This window comes from Pinus tabuliformis, chromosome J, assembly GCF_031772625.1.
Source record: "Pinus tabuliformis cultivar Carrire ecotype Pingquan chromosome J, CPIR1, whole genome shotgun sequence".
In the NCBI taxonomy this organism is placed as follows: domain Eukaryota; kingdom Viridiplantae; phylum Streptophyta; class Pinopsida; order Pinales; family Pinaceae; genus Pinus; species Pinus tabuliformis.
This window is the reverse complement of record NC_142295.1, coordinates 1,358,432,655-1,358,445,631: the sequence shown is the minus strand read 5'-3', so window position 1 is coordinate 1,358,445,631 and position 12,977 is coordinate 1,358,432,655. Positions and strand designations below refer to the sequence as shown.

Here is a 12,977-nt window from a genome sequence, read left to right as displayed (position 1 = left end):
TTTGACAAGCTTGCGAAAGCCCGAGTGTTTTCCAAGCTGGACTTGAGGCATGGGTATTATCAGGTGCGGATAGCTGAAGGAGACGAGAAGAAGACCGTGATAGTAACAAGGTATGGCAGCTTTGAGTTCCTTGTTATGCCATTCGGGTTATGCAATGCTCCTGCTACATTTTTCACTTTGATGAATGATGTCCTACGACCATACTTGGATTCGTTCGTAGTAGTAGACTTGGACGATATAGTGGTGTTCAGTGACAACATGGAGGATCATAAGAAACACTTGGTGATGGTATTCGAGGCACTAAGGGCAAATCAATTGTTCTTGAAAAAGTCTAAGTGTGTGTTCGCTCAGACCGAGATTCCGTTCCTTGGACATATTGTTGGTCAGGGGTACATACGGATGGAGCCAAGCAGAGTGAAGGCAATTGAGGACTGGGTTGAACCAAAGAATGTCCACGAGATGAGGGTGTTCTTGGGCATGACCAACTACCAACGGAAGTTCGTAGAGGGGTACTCCAGGGTGACATCAGCACTGACAGACTTATTGAAGAAAGACAAGAGGTGGAATTGGACGAGCAAATGTCAAGAGGCATTTGATGACTTAAAGAAGAGGATGGTTACAACACCGATATTGAAGTTGCCTGACTTCGAGAGACCGTTTGAGGTACACACTGATGCTTCGGATTTTGCCATAGGAGGTGTTCTTATGCAGGATGGGCATCCAGTGGCATATGAGAGTCGAAAGTTGCAGGATAGAGAACAAAGGTATCTGGTCCATGAGAAGGAGATGACTGCCATCATCCATTGTCTTCATGTATGGAAGCATTACCTGATTGGGAAACCGTTTGTTGTCAAAACTGACAACGTTGCAACGAGTTATTTTGCATCACAACCAAAGCTTTCTGCAAAGCAAGCTCGGTGGCAAGACTTCTTGGCAGAATTCGACATGACTATCGAGTATAGACCGGGGAGACACAATGCGGTAGCAGATGCCCTTAGCAGAAAAGGACAACTAGCAGCATTGGAGGAAGAAGAGGGCCGGGCAACTAGGGGTAGAAGTCGAGTTCAGATGTCAGAAGAGATGCAGGATAAGATCAAGAGAAGCATTGAAACCGATACTTTGGCGCAGAATATAGTGAAGCAGGTAAAGGAGGGGAAGACATGGAAATTATTCCTACGAGATGGGTTCTTGTTCTTTGGAAACCGACTCTATGTTCCAAAGTCATCTGGACTCAGGAGACACCTTTTGAGGGAGTGCCACGATTCTCCGTGGGCTGGACACCCAGGGCAGCGTCGTTCTTTGGCATTGCTGGAGAGGGGGTTCTTTTGCGAGAAGATGAGAGAGGATGTGGAGGAGTATGTACATACGTGCATCATTTGTCAGCAGGACAAATTGGATAATCAGAGATCAGGTGGACTGTTGCAGCCTTTGCCGATTCTAGAGAGGCCGTGGATGAGTGTCTCGATGGACTTCATCACTCAGTTACCACAGGTTCAGGGGTATAATGGGATTATGGTTGTGGTTGACCGTTTTTCCAAGTATGCTGTCTTTGTTCCTACAAAGATACCTTGTGGAGCCGAGCGGACAGTAGAGGTGTTCTTTAAGAACATAGTGAAGTATTGGGGGATGCCATTGAGTATCGTGTCGGATAGAGATCCGCGATTTACAGGGAGATTTTGGACAACATTGTTCAAGTTGGTCGGAACAGAGTTGTTGATGAGTTCGAGTTACCATCCGCAGACAGATGGACAGACCGAGAGGATCAACACATTGCTGGAGGACTACTTGCAACACTATGTGACAGCTGATCAGAAGAATTGGCCCGAACTCTTGGATATTGCTCAGTTTAGCTGCAATATTCAAAAGAGTTCCGCAACAGGGTATAGTCCATTTGAGTTGGTGAATGGACAGATGCCGGTTGCACCACATACCGTAGTGACGGGAGGCTTCTTGAGGAGTCCTCATGCGAAGAGGTTCATGAAGGCTTGGGAGGAGACCTTGGAGTTAGCACGGTTGCGCTTGCACGATGCTGCAAGGAGGATGAAAAAGTATGCTGATCGTGGGAGACGGGAGGCACACTTTGGAGAGGGGGACATGGTGTTTCTCAGGATTACCGGAGAGCAGTTTCAGCCCGCCAAGGGGACGACGAGCAAACTGACACGGAAATATGAGGGACCATTCCCGGTAAAAAAGAAAGTGGGGGAGGTTGCTTATGAGCTGGAACTTCCTCGCCATATGAACATGAAACACCCAGTTTTTCATGTGAGCCAGTTGAAGAAGTGTCGACTTGATTCAGACCATCCAGAGAGAGTTGAACCAACGAGAGGACCAGCCGGGATTGTGGACAGACCAGGACTAGAGTTGGAGAAGATTGTGAGTCTCAGAACTACTGGTGTTGGTTGCCACCGACGACGGGAATTTCTTTGCAGATGGAAGGATGCACCGGAAGAGGAGAGCTGGGAGACGGAGGATTCACTTTGGAGATGGAAGGACAAGATCGCGAAGTTTGACAGGAAGTTGAGGAGAAGAGCAGGAATTGTCGGGACGACAATGACTTCTGGTGGGGGAGAATGTAGCGCCCTGCAGCTCTGCCCGGGCGCGCGCTCCTCTAACTCGTGAAGGACAAACGGGCGACCCGTGGGCGACCCGTGCACGGATGACCCGTGGGCGACCCGGGCGGGCGACCCGGGCGGGCGACCCGTGGGCGACCCGTGCACGACGGGTGGGCGACCCGGGCAGGCGACCCGTGGGCGACCCGTGCACGACGGGCGGGCGACCCGTGAACAATGAACAGCAATGCGACGAACAAGCAATGCGACGAACAGTGCGACAGCATTGCGACGATCATTGGGGAGCACTTAACAAATAATGCGAAATATAAAGGGAGGCCGAAGCCTTATACTTGACGTAGGGGAGGCTTGCCATGGGCAAGGGCCGACCTACAAAAATGTTAAGGCAGGGGCTTGTAAAGCTAAATTAGGGGGTCGGCTTTAAAGATGACACCCCTCCACCATATGGCAGGCTAGCGTATAAATACAAGTGTGCAGAGCCTCATTTGGCATCACTCAACCATCGCTCTTATCGCACAAGAAGCAGTGCGAACTTGGAGGGAAGGCGCAGCGAGACAGGGGTCGAGCGGATGTGCCCGCCGAGCCGGGCGAGGGACGGGCGAAAAGTCGAATTGATGATCTGGTTGCGGTGCGCACGGCGCCCGCGTTTCTGTTGCATTTTGATGACCGGGTTGTGACTGGTAGGTCGTGCACGGGGTGTGCCACCCGCCTAAACGCCGGGTCAGTGCAGTCGGTTATTATATTGGGTGTGGGTGGTATACGGGGTGTACACGCCCGCCCGACCACCGGTTCGTGCAGCGGATTGAAGTATCGGAGTATTGGTGGTGGACTGTGCACAGTGTGCGCCCACCCGCCCAACGTTGGGTCCGTGCAAAGGCACACTACATTGGTTCGTCGTGTGAGAGGCGGTGAGGTCGTGCACGTCGCGCCCACCTGCCCGACGAGATGAGAGTCGGTTGTGCATATTATTACTTGGTTTTCGGTGGAGTCTTGGCGGACCGCCGTGCAGGTGTGCACGGGCGGTCGCACTCCCGAGTTGTAAATTATTGCCATTGTAATAAAAGATGATTCTTATCATGTTACCGTGTTGATTATTATTATTGATGATGTTATTATCAAGCATTGTTGATGGTTCTTAAATGTTAATGTTATGAATTCATAATTGCTATAAATTGTTAAGGCGTAGTCCGTAAAGTTTGTTAATGATGGAATATCTTAATGGCTTAGGCGGTGCCGCACCCGCCCAATTAAGAAAAAAAAAAGATTGGGGGCGTGACAATATGTGTATGAAAGCGCTTATTCAACTAATATTAAAAGCGCCATAATGCGACACTAAGTTCAACGGGAGCGGTTTACAAATACCTTTTTACAAAGAGTAGTTTAACTTTTAGACGTTGAATAAAATTTTTTTGCTTAATTTATAATTTAATAAAAAAAAATTAAAATTTGATATTTAATTTTAGATTTGGTTTTATGTGGATAGGTATGTTTATTTTGAAATTAGGTTAACATAATTTTAATTTAATTATCAATGATTTAATTTAGTAATTATGTTTTTTTTTAATTTTAATTAAATTTATTATTAAAGAAATATATTAACTAATAAAATGAGAGTTATGTTGTTTTGGGCATATGTTATTGATAAATTGTGGTATTGTTCATAATATCCTAAAAAAAGTTTATTTATAAATTAAAAATCTCCATGGTAAAATGAGAGTGAATCTCCATAATTAAGAATTTTGTTACATATTTTCTTAACCTTATAGAAAAGGATTAATGGGGGGTGGAAAGCTTATTTTGGTCTTGAAAATAATTGTAAGATAGCAAACATCGTAATGTGGGATAGAAAGAAGTTCCTCTTTGAAACTTTAGTCACTCCTGTTATCTTATATGGATGTGAGGTTTGGGGTTGTAGCATCTCTAGAGAATCTTGGAGAAAGATTGAGCAAATCCATAAGCATTTTATAACATATAACCTCAAAATTAAAAGAAATACACCCTATCCTATTCTCCTTATAGAAGTGAGTCTTTCCCCGATTGAGAGCCTAGCGATGACTAGGCTTCTGTTGTACAAGCACAAACTCAATAACATAGGAGACCATAGACTTCCTAAGCTAGCTTTGAATTCCAGTCAAAACCACTTAAGGCTCAAATGAGGTTGGTATAAAGACACCAGCGCCTAGTTAAACCATTGGGAGATCGACGAGAATGTTGCATTGCAAAACATTAATAACATTAAAAATATTGTTACTTCTAAGTTCAAAGAAAAAATGTGGTGTGAGAAAGATTTAGCAGCTAACAGAAAATTAAGATATTATAAGGAGGTCATCAACCCCACCCTAGAAGATCAAAAGTATCTCTCTGTTTTAGCTAGCTCAAAGAAGAAAATTAATATAGCCAAGATTAGAACTTATGAGCTCCATAGTAAAACAGGTCGTTGGACAGTTCCTAAAACACCATGGATGGAAAGGATTTGCCATCTATGTGAGAATATGAACATCAAGGATGAAAATCACTTCCTTTTAGAGTTCCCCGCATACAACCACATTAGATCTCAGTTACATAATCTTTGTTGCAATACTCACCTTCCTAGCCTCTTACGATGTCAAAATTACAGTGAGCTCGGGAGGCTTCTCTCCAAGATTTTTGAGCATAGGAATAAAATCTTAAATCAAACTAAATAATTCGTTTCTTAGGTCCGATGGACCAAAGTTTGGTCTCAGTCGACGACGACGACATCATCATCATCATCATCATCATCATCATCATCATCATCATCATCATCATCATCATCATCATCATCATCATCATCATCATCATCATCAATCTAATATATATATATATATATATATATAATTTAAAATAAAATTATAATTTTATTATTATTATTATTATTATTATTATTATTATTATTTATCTTGAGAATCTAAAATGTCTAAATCTTTGGAAATAAATTGTGTAGGTGTTTAGTGTGGACACTCCACCTATCATCGGGTACTATAAAGCAAAGTAATGATTAGTGTGAATGTTGATCATATTTTAAATAATGAGAGCCATGAAAATATGTTATATATATTATAAATAGCGGAGTAATAGTAAAATTATAAGATTATCAAAGCAATGTATTAATATATATATATTCTCTAAATTATTTATCTAATTTTCTTCTTTTTATTTGATTTTTTCCTTTCATTTGTATTTCACTTTTTTCACATTTTTATATTTGTTTTTTTTATTTTCTCTTTTTTTTTCACCATTTATAATTTAATACATTTTCTCATCATCTTATAATTTAAACATCATTAGATTGTTTATAGTTTATTTTAATAATTTATTTATCTTTTTTATTTCTTTTGTTGAACTCAATCTTATGGTTTTCATTATTTAAGGTCTTGAAGTCTTATCAACACTCACTCTTCTTTATAGTCCATGATTATGGGTGGGGTGTCCAGCTGAAGGACAGATTAAACACCTTTATGGTTTATGTACTATAGATTCAGAGAAGATAAATAACTCTGAAAATATTCACCCTCAAAATGTGAAATGTATCATGAAATATTTTTTATGTTTATGATGGATTAAAGATTCAGACAAGATAAATAACTATTAACCCTCAAAATATGAAATATATAATAGAATATTTTAGTGTTTACGATGGATTGATATCTACCAATATTTATTTGTCATTTAATTTGTATAACTACACTATTATATTAAAAAGAAAACTTTAATATATTATTTATTTAAAATTTTTTAAACCCTCAATTTATTTATAAATTTAAAAAAACAAAAACCATAATTTTATTAAACATCATCTAATAGATTTAAATTAAAATTAAAAACAAAAAACAAATCTACTAAAATAATTAAACTTCATCTTTTAATACTTAAAATCACTAATGTAACAACAAGGGTGGCCCTATTTATATTAATTATGACCTATTTTCTTGTATTAGGTTAATACCTAGTAAGATGTTCCCCTCTGAAATCAATTTAGCTCTTGTGCACCTATCATCATGGTGCCCATTAAATTATATGTTAGAGGATCAGAGAATTAAATTATATGTTAGACGATCAGAGAATTTTGAGCGATTTGATCAAAGTTAGTTTCAATAATCAGTTAAATCAATGGTTTATTGATAACGATTTGATCAAAGGTAGTTTCAATAATCAGTTAAATCAATGGTTTATTGTTTATCAGGCACAATGGTGCATAGTAGATCGATAGGCGCATGCACACATCTTGCAAGGCACCCTCAACTGGGCTTGTGGACCGAACAGAGACGAAGGTAGTGCAATTTAGTGGAATCATCCCTGCTTTCTACCCAACACACTCGTTGCCCATGCCTCCTATGCTTTCAATATTTACTGTCAGAAGAATAAGCACCAGGGGGCTTCTTGCCATTTCAATGTCTCTGCATTTATGACAAAAAGCAATCCCAGTACCCTTGAAAAATCAGTGACTAGATCCAATAATATTTATGAAAAACCATTGAATAAATCTATTATTTTTTACAGAATACATTGAAATTGTTGTTTCTTTCTTCCATTTTTCTTTGTGATTTAACTGCATCTTGGGTTTTCTTTGTGTATTTTACCCTTCCAGGTCATGCGGTTGTTGATTCGGTTTCGTAAAAGCTGAGAGGAACTAGCCGCTTGGATGTTACAGAACATCGCACTATCTTGGATGAAAAGATTGAGGATTTTGAAAATAAAGTCTTATTGGTGCAGCGGCAGCAAAGTGACAGACCCTGGTTCATCGGGATCATAGGCATGGGTGGTATGGGGAAGACAACTTAAGGAAATTTTCAATAGGAAGAAGTGTGAATACAGTAGATCTTGCTTCTTATCTGATGTAAGGGAGAATGCACGCAAAGCCTCTTTAGAATCATTGCAGAAGAAACTTCTTGAGTGCTTGACTCAAAGAAATGAAAGAATAGAATGTGTTAGTGAAGGAATAGAGCTGCTTAAAACCCGTCTCTCATCTTTGTAGGCGTTGGTAATTTTAGATGATGTAGATCATGTTAATCAATTAGATGCACTTCTCAGGCCAATTCGAGATGTTCTTCACCCTCACAGTTTAATATTGATTACATCTCGAGACAGAGATGTTCTCACAAGGTCAAGAGTGGAAGAGTCATCGATTTATAAGTTAAACGGCCTTAATCCACAACATTCCCAAGAACTCTTCTGCTTGCATGCCTTCACCCAACCCCATCCACCCCCAGGATTTGAAGATCTAGTGGATAAGTATTTAAAGACCTGCAATAGACTACCTTTGTCTTTAAAAGTGTTCGGAGCTCTTCTTTATGGAAATGATGACAAGTATTTTTGGGAACACCAATTGGAAAGACTTCAAAAAATAGTTCCAGATGACATAGAAAATAGTCTTCAAATAAGTTAAGATGCCCTTCAGATGGACGAAAAAATAATGTTCTTACACATTGCGTGTTTTTTCATATGAAAAAGAAGGGATGACGGAATAAAAATATGGGACGGATGTGGCTTGAGAGGCTCAATGGAGTTTCGAAGTCTACTAAATAAGAATCTTGTGGAGCTAGAAGATATCAAGTACCATTTAAGTGACATTTAAGTGATATTGAGAGTGAGGTTGAAGTTGGGATTATAATGCACTATGACGTGAGATATCCGGGAAGACATCTTACCAATGACCACATCTGGCATTTGATAGAGAATGAAAAACATATAAGAATGCAGGATCACATGAGAGATTTGGGAACACATCTTGCCAACAATCCAAGATAGCCACATCGGATTTGGCGGACAGAGGACTTTGAGGATTTATTGCAGCAATCATCTGTAAGTAGTAAATCATTCTATATGCTATAGATTATCCAATACAACCTGGTTACAACTTTTTCATATTTCACTGCTTTTCAATAATGAACAGGTAGTAACCGTCAAAGTGCAGGCAATTAGCCTGCACTGGCAAAGAGATGAGGTTCCATCATTTTCAGGCTGCAAAATTAGGAACTTGCAACTTCTTGATATTGACTATGGAGGTTTTTGGGAAAATGATCTCCTGTAAAATATTAAGAAAGCAGTGCAGTCATCGAATCTCATTGGCTTTGCAGGTGCATCCTCGCCTACTCTGACCTGGTTTCTTGGTTTCCATTGACAAAGTTAATAGCTTGAGAATTGTTCGGCGACTAGACTGACTCGTTGTTCCATCCGTTGTGGCATGAAGGATCGTAGGTAAATAGATATTAGATGAATTAAAGTGAGTAGATTTATTTTTTTATTATAATACAGCGCCAGAGGGTCTCCAATGAATTCGAAAGGGTTTTATTTATTTTCTAACACCTGAATATATTACTGGATAAATCCAAGGGTTTTGTAAATGACAATATTCTCTATCTTTACAATAATTGAAGCATGTCAAACATTTTTTTAAGCACCTTCGTAGTTGAGGGAATTAAGGATTGAATCTCCGCTCTCTGTTATTCCAAAGTCCATTCGACTCTTGAATAACCTAGAACAGATTGTGATATGTAAAGCTACTACATCTTACTTGAAAGGGTCACAAAAGTTCCCTGAAGAATTTTGTGAACTACTTTCGTTGAAACAATTGAAGATGGTATCCTGTGGGATGATGAGTTCCCTACCAGATTCCTTTGGGAATCTAACAAACCTGAAACACATCAACCTTTCACATTTCTATAGTTTGAAGATGCTTCCCGATTCCTTCGAGAATCTAAGAAACCTTAAACACATCGACCTGTGAGGTTACAGTGATTTGAAGAGTCTTCCAGATTCATTTGGGAATCTAAAAAGACTTGTATATCTTAGTTTATGTGGTTGCAGTGCATTAACCATATTGAGGGAAACCCTTGGAAACATCTGCACGCTTCAGTACATAGATCTTATCGGTTGTATCAGTATTGAAGTATTGCCTTCCCAACTTACACATCAGTGGTCCCTGGAAATTTTAGACATCCTGAGTCTAGCAAACCTGATAGAATTTCCAAGTGACATTGCAGAACTAAGGAACTTGAAAACGTTGAGGTTGCAATATTGCCATAAATTGAAAAGTTTTCTGGATTCCCTTGAACGCTTGATTACCGAGCTAGTTAGGTTAGATTATATGTTAGACTATCAACAATTTTCAACGGTTTGATCAAAGGTAGTTTACAATGGCTGTCATTAAATCATTGAATCTATATTTCTCATGTACTTATTGAACACACATGTTCATTACTTTCAGAATTGCTAATTGAACAACCTTTCTCATCATTTTTTGATGATGCAGACTATTGTCTTGCAATGTATTATCTGGTACACACTTTTGTTGTTGTTTTTAATATAGAAGTGCCAAGATACTCATAGTTGAACAGTTCTCGGGCTTGCTAATTCCATTGGTTCTTTTAAATTATATCCAGTGTTATGTCCTTGGATGGAAGAGAACATCTGCAGACTGATGTTGAGATGGGTGAAGATGGAAAACTTCACGTTATAGTGAGGAAATCATCTTCCTCGCAAGGGAATTATGCTCCTACTTCTCAGTGATTTCAGTTATTGAAATCTATCAAATCCTTCCCTCTTGGAAGGCTGCATAACCATCATAATATAGACATATATTCTCTTCAATCCTCTTATTAGCTTAGTCTTAGGCCTTTCATGGAATTAATTGGATATACATTCAAGAAAAGAATGTCATCAAGGTGCATGAATATGATGGTCATTTTAAGGTGTTTTTGAACTCCTATGCAAAATATAAAAAAAAAGTTATCTCATTAATAGGATATGCATTCTCACATTCTCAGTAGTGATTTATAGAGTGTGAAGTGACCAATAGAAATTGCAAGTTGATCTGACAAAGCTTAATTTTTAAATCAAATATAGTGTTTGTAGGCAAAATATTTGACACATATACCCATATGACCTAGATGTTGTGATTGTCAAGTCTTTATTGTTCATCCATTTCACTTGCCAATTTACATTATTGCCAAAGTAGGGATATTTAGTGTGTGCAACCACTCTGAGGCAACCTTGTGTGTATGGTATTGTGTAATCTTTTCAAATTAATTTGACGTCATTTTTGTAAATTAATAGTTTGTTTATGGAAAATGTGAAGTACATTGAAAACATGTCAACTTCTCAAATTTCAAGCAAGACTTAAAAATAGTTATTTCTTAAGTATGTTTGTTATCTTTGGGTGGATTATGGTATTGATAAACTTTGAAACCAAAAACCCATTTTATTTTGCAAATATTGGCATCGCAAGATATATATGTTGCACAAATTTTTGAAATGCAACACTTCACCATTGCACCTTTCAAACTATAATTACTTACTTCAACCAACCACCTTCATCAATGTCACTCTTCCTTATGCTACAACTATTCCTTATTCTACAACCTTACGATGTTCTCCTTGCAACATGAGATACAAGTACTAGCTAGTATATATACACACCTCTAAATTTTTATTTTTATAAAAGTCATCAACGCAATTAAATAATCGTAATGATTTTATTCGTAAAGGATGGGTATTCATGTGTATTTACATCTCCATTCAAATCTGAAGGTGTTTTATTTTAAATATTAGGTGTTTTATTTTAAATATTAATAAATATATGTGAATAAAAGTAAAATAAATTTATTAGTTAATTGGTAATTTTATTTAAATATTAATATATATTTAAGTATAAAGTATTTTTGGATGTTATAAATAGTTTAAATATTTTTATTTATAAATTAAATTTTATTGATCTAATAGTAATGTAAGGAGATTTTATAAAGTTAAACTAATTTTATTAATATTTATGTTTTTAGGGACAATCATGGGTGAGATTTTATCAAGTTAAACTAATTTTATTAATATTTATGTTTTTAGGGACAATCATGGGTGATCATTTACTTTGATAACAAATATGAATTTAGATTTGTGTGAAGATGGAGAGAGGTGACCAAGAATGTTGCAAAAGCCTATTCCTTATACTAAGGAATAAAATATTCAACCCAAATGAATATCCAATAGAGCATAGTGATTGGAAATTCTCTTCTAAGCCTATCCAAAGTTATAACTAAAACACTTTCTTGATATCTCAAGGAAATTCTCTTCTAAGCCTATCCAAAGTTATAACTAAAACACTTTCTTGATATCTCAAGCTAGCCTAGATCATCAAACATATTTGTAATCTCCCAAATTCTCCCCTAATATTCGCTATGAATCACATAATGGGTTATAATATGGAAGACTTCCTCCTTACACATATCAGAAGTATCCACATGGAGTACACACATCCTATGCAAAGGTCCACCTCTAGAACTTTTGAACCAAAATCTAATGGATGTAAACAAATCATGCTTAGGGATCGTCCATGCACAACGATGATGGGAGAACAAGGGAAGACCGTGAAGAATCATCAACATATGACAATCTAGTGGAAGTGCCTAAATCAACGGGAAAAGTGGGATGACATTGCATGAAGGTGAATTAGTGGGATTACATTGCATGAAGGTGAATTGTTCATTGCATAATTATAATTGCAAGGGATTGTACAGTTGAAACGCGTGCTTGTGTCGGGTGGTGGATAATCGAATGATTAGGTTAGTTATCTTATGTTGGATATAAAACCTTTGTTTTTGAATTCCATCCCTATTATCATGGCCCCACGCTTGTGCGACCTAAGTCCACCGTGGACATTGTGCGACACTATCACAATTTCACCTTGTCAAAGCTGCTACTCCTATCTGGACTACACCTACATCCAACACTTAGTCAATTTTTTGTTAAGTGTTCACTTCTTTTATTTATGCAGCAGAAAAAACATTCATATTCATTCAGTCAATTTTTCGTTAAGTGTTCACTTCTTTTATTTATGCAGCAGAAAAAAAATTCATTCAATTTATTACTTCAACAATTCAATTATGTGGTAACCAAAACAATAATACAACATTGAAACAGTGTGATATCACAATATTAAAACAATAAACACAACTTATGATGGGAGGGGGCAATGCGTTAAACAAGTTCGCCCCTATGTTTTATTAATTGTTACAAATATCATACAACAATAATTTTGGAGTGTTTAAAGGTGTGGCATTTGCCTAGTCTGATCCAGAAATTCGTCCACCCAAATCTCATGTCATGCGACCCTTTCCTGTGTTCTGCCCAAGTCTACCTGCATGCTTGGCCCAAGTCTGTCAAGTCATGCAACCATTGCTTGCGTTCTACCCAAGTCTTCCTACATGCTGACCTGCGCAAAAACCCCAATATTTTCACCCAAATCAAATTTCCACAATCTTGACCAGCTATGTTGGCTTGCTAAGTGAGCCCCACCTTGCCTGTAGCCACTCCACTACGTCCTCCTACCCTTAGTGTGACTTCTTATTTTTTTGCGATATCGCACCTCACCTTGTTCTGCAATGTTCTTGGTCGAAC

General features: G+C 38.0%; 1 pseudogene; it reads left to right on the top strand.

Annotated features, from left to right (window-relative positions):
* Positions 1 to 6,802: 6,802 nt before the first annotated feature.
* Positions 6,803 to 8,163, top strand: LOC149232433 (disease resistance protein RUN1-like; annotated as a pseudogene).
* The last annotated feature ends 4,814 nt before the right edge of the window (positions 8,164 to 12,977 follow it).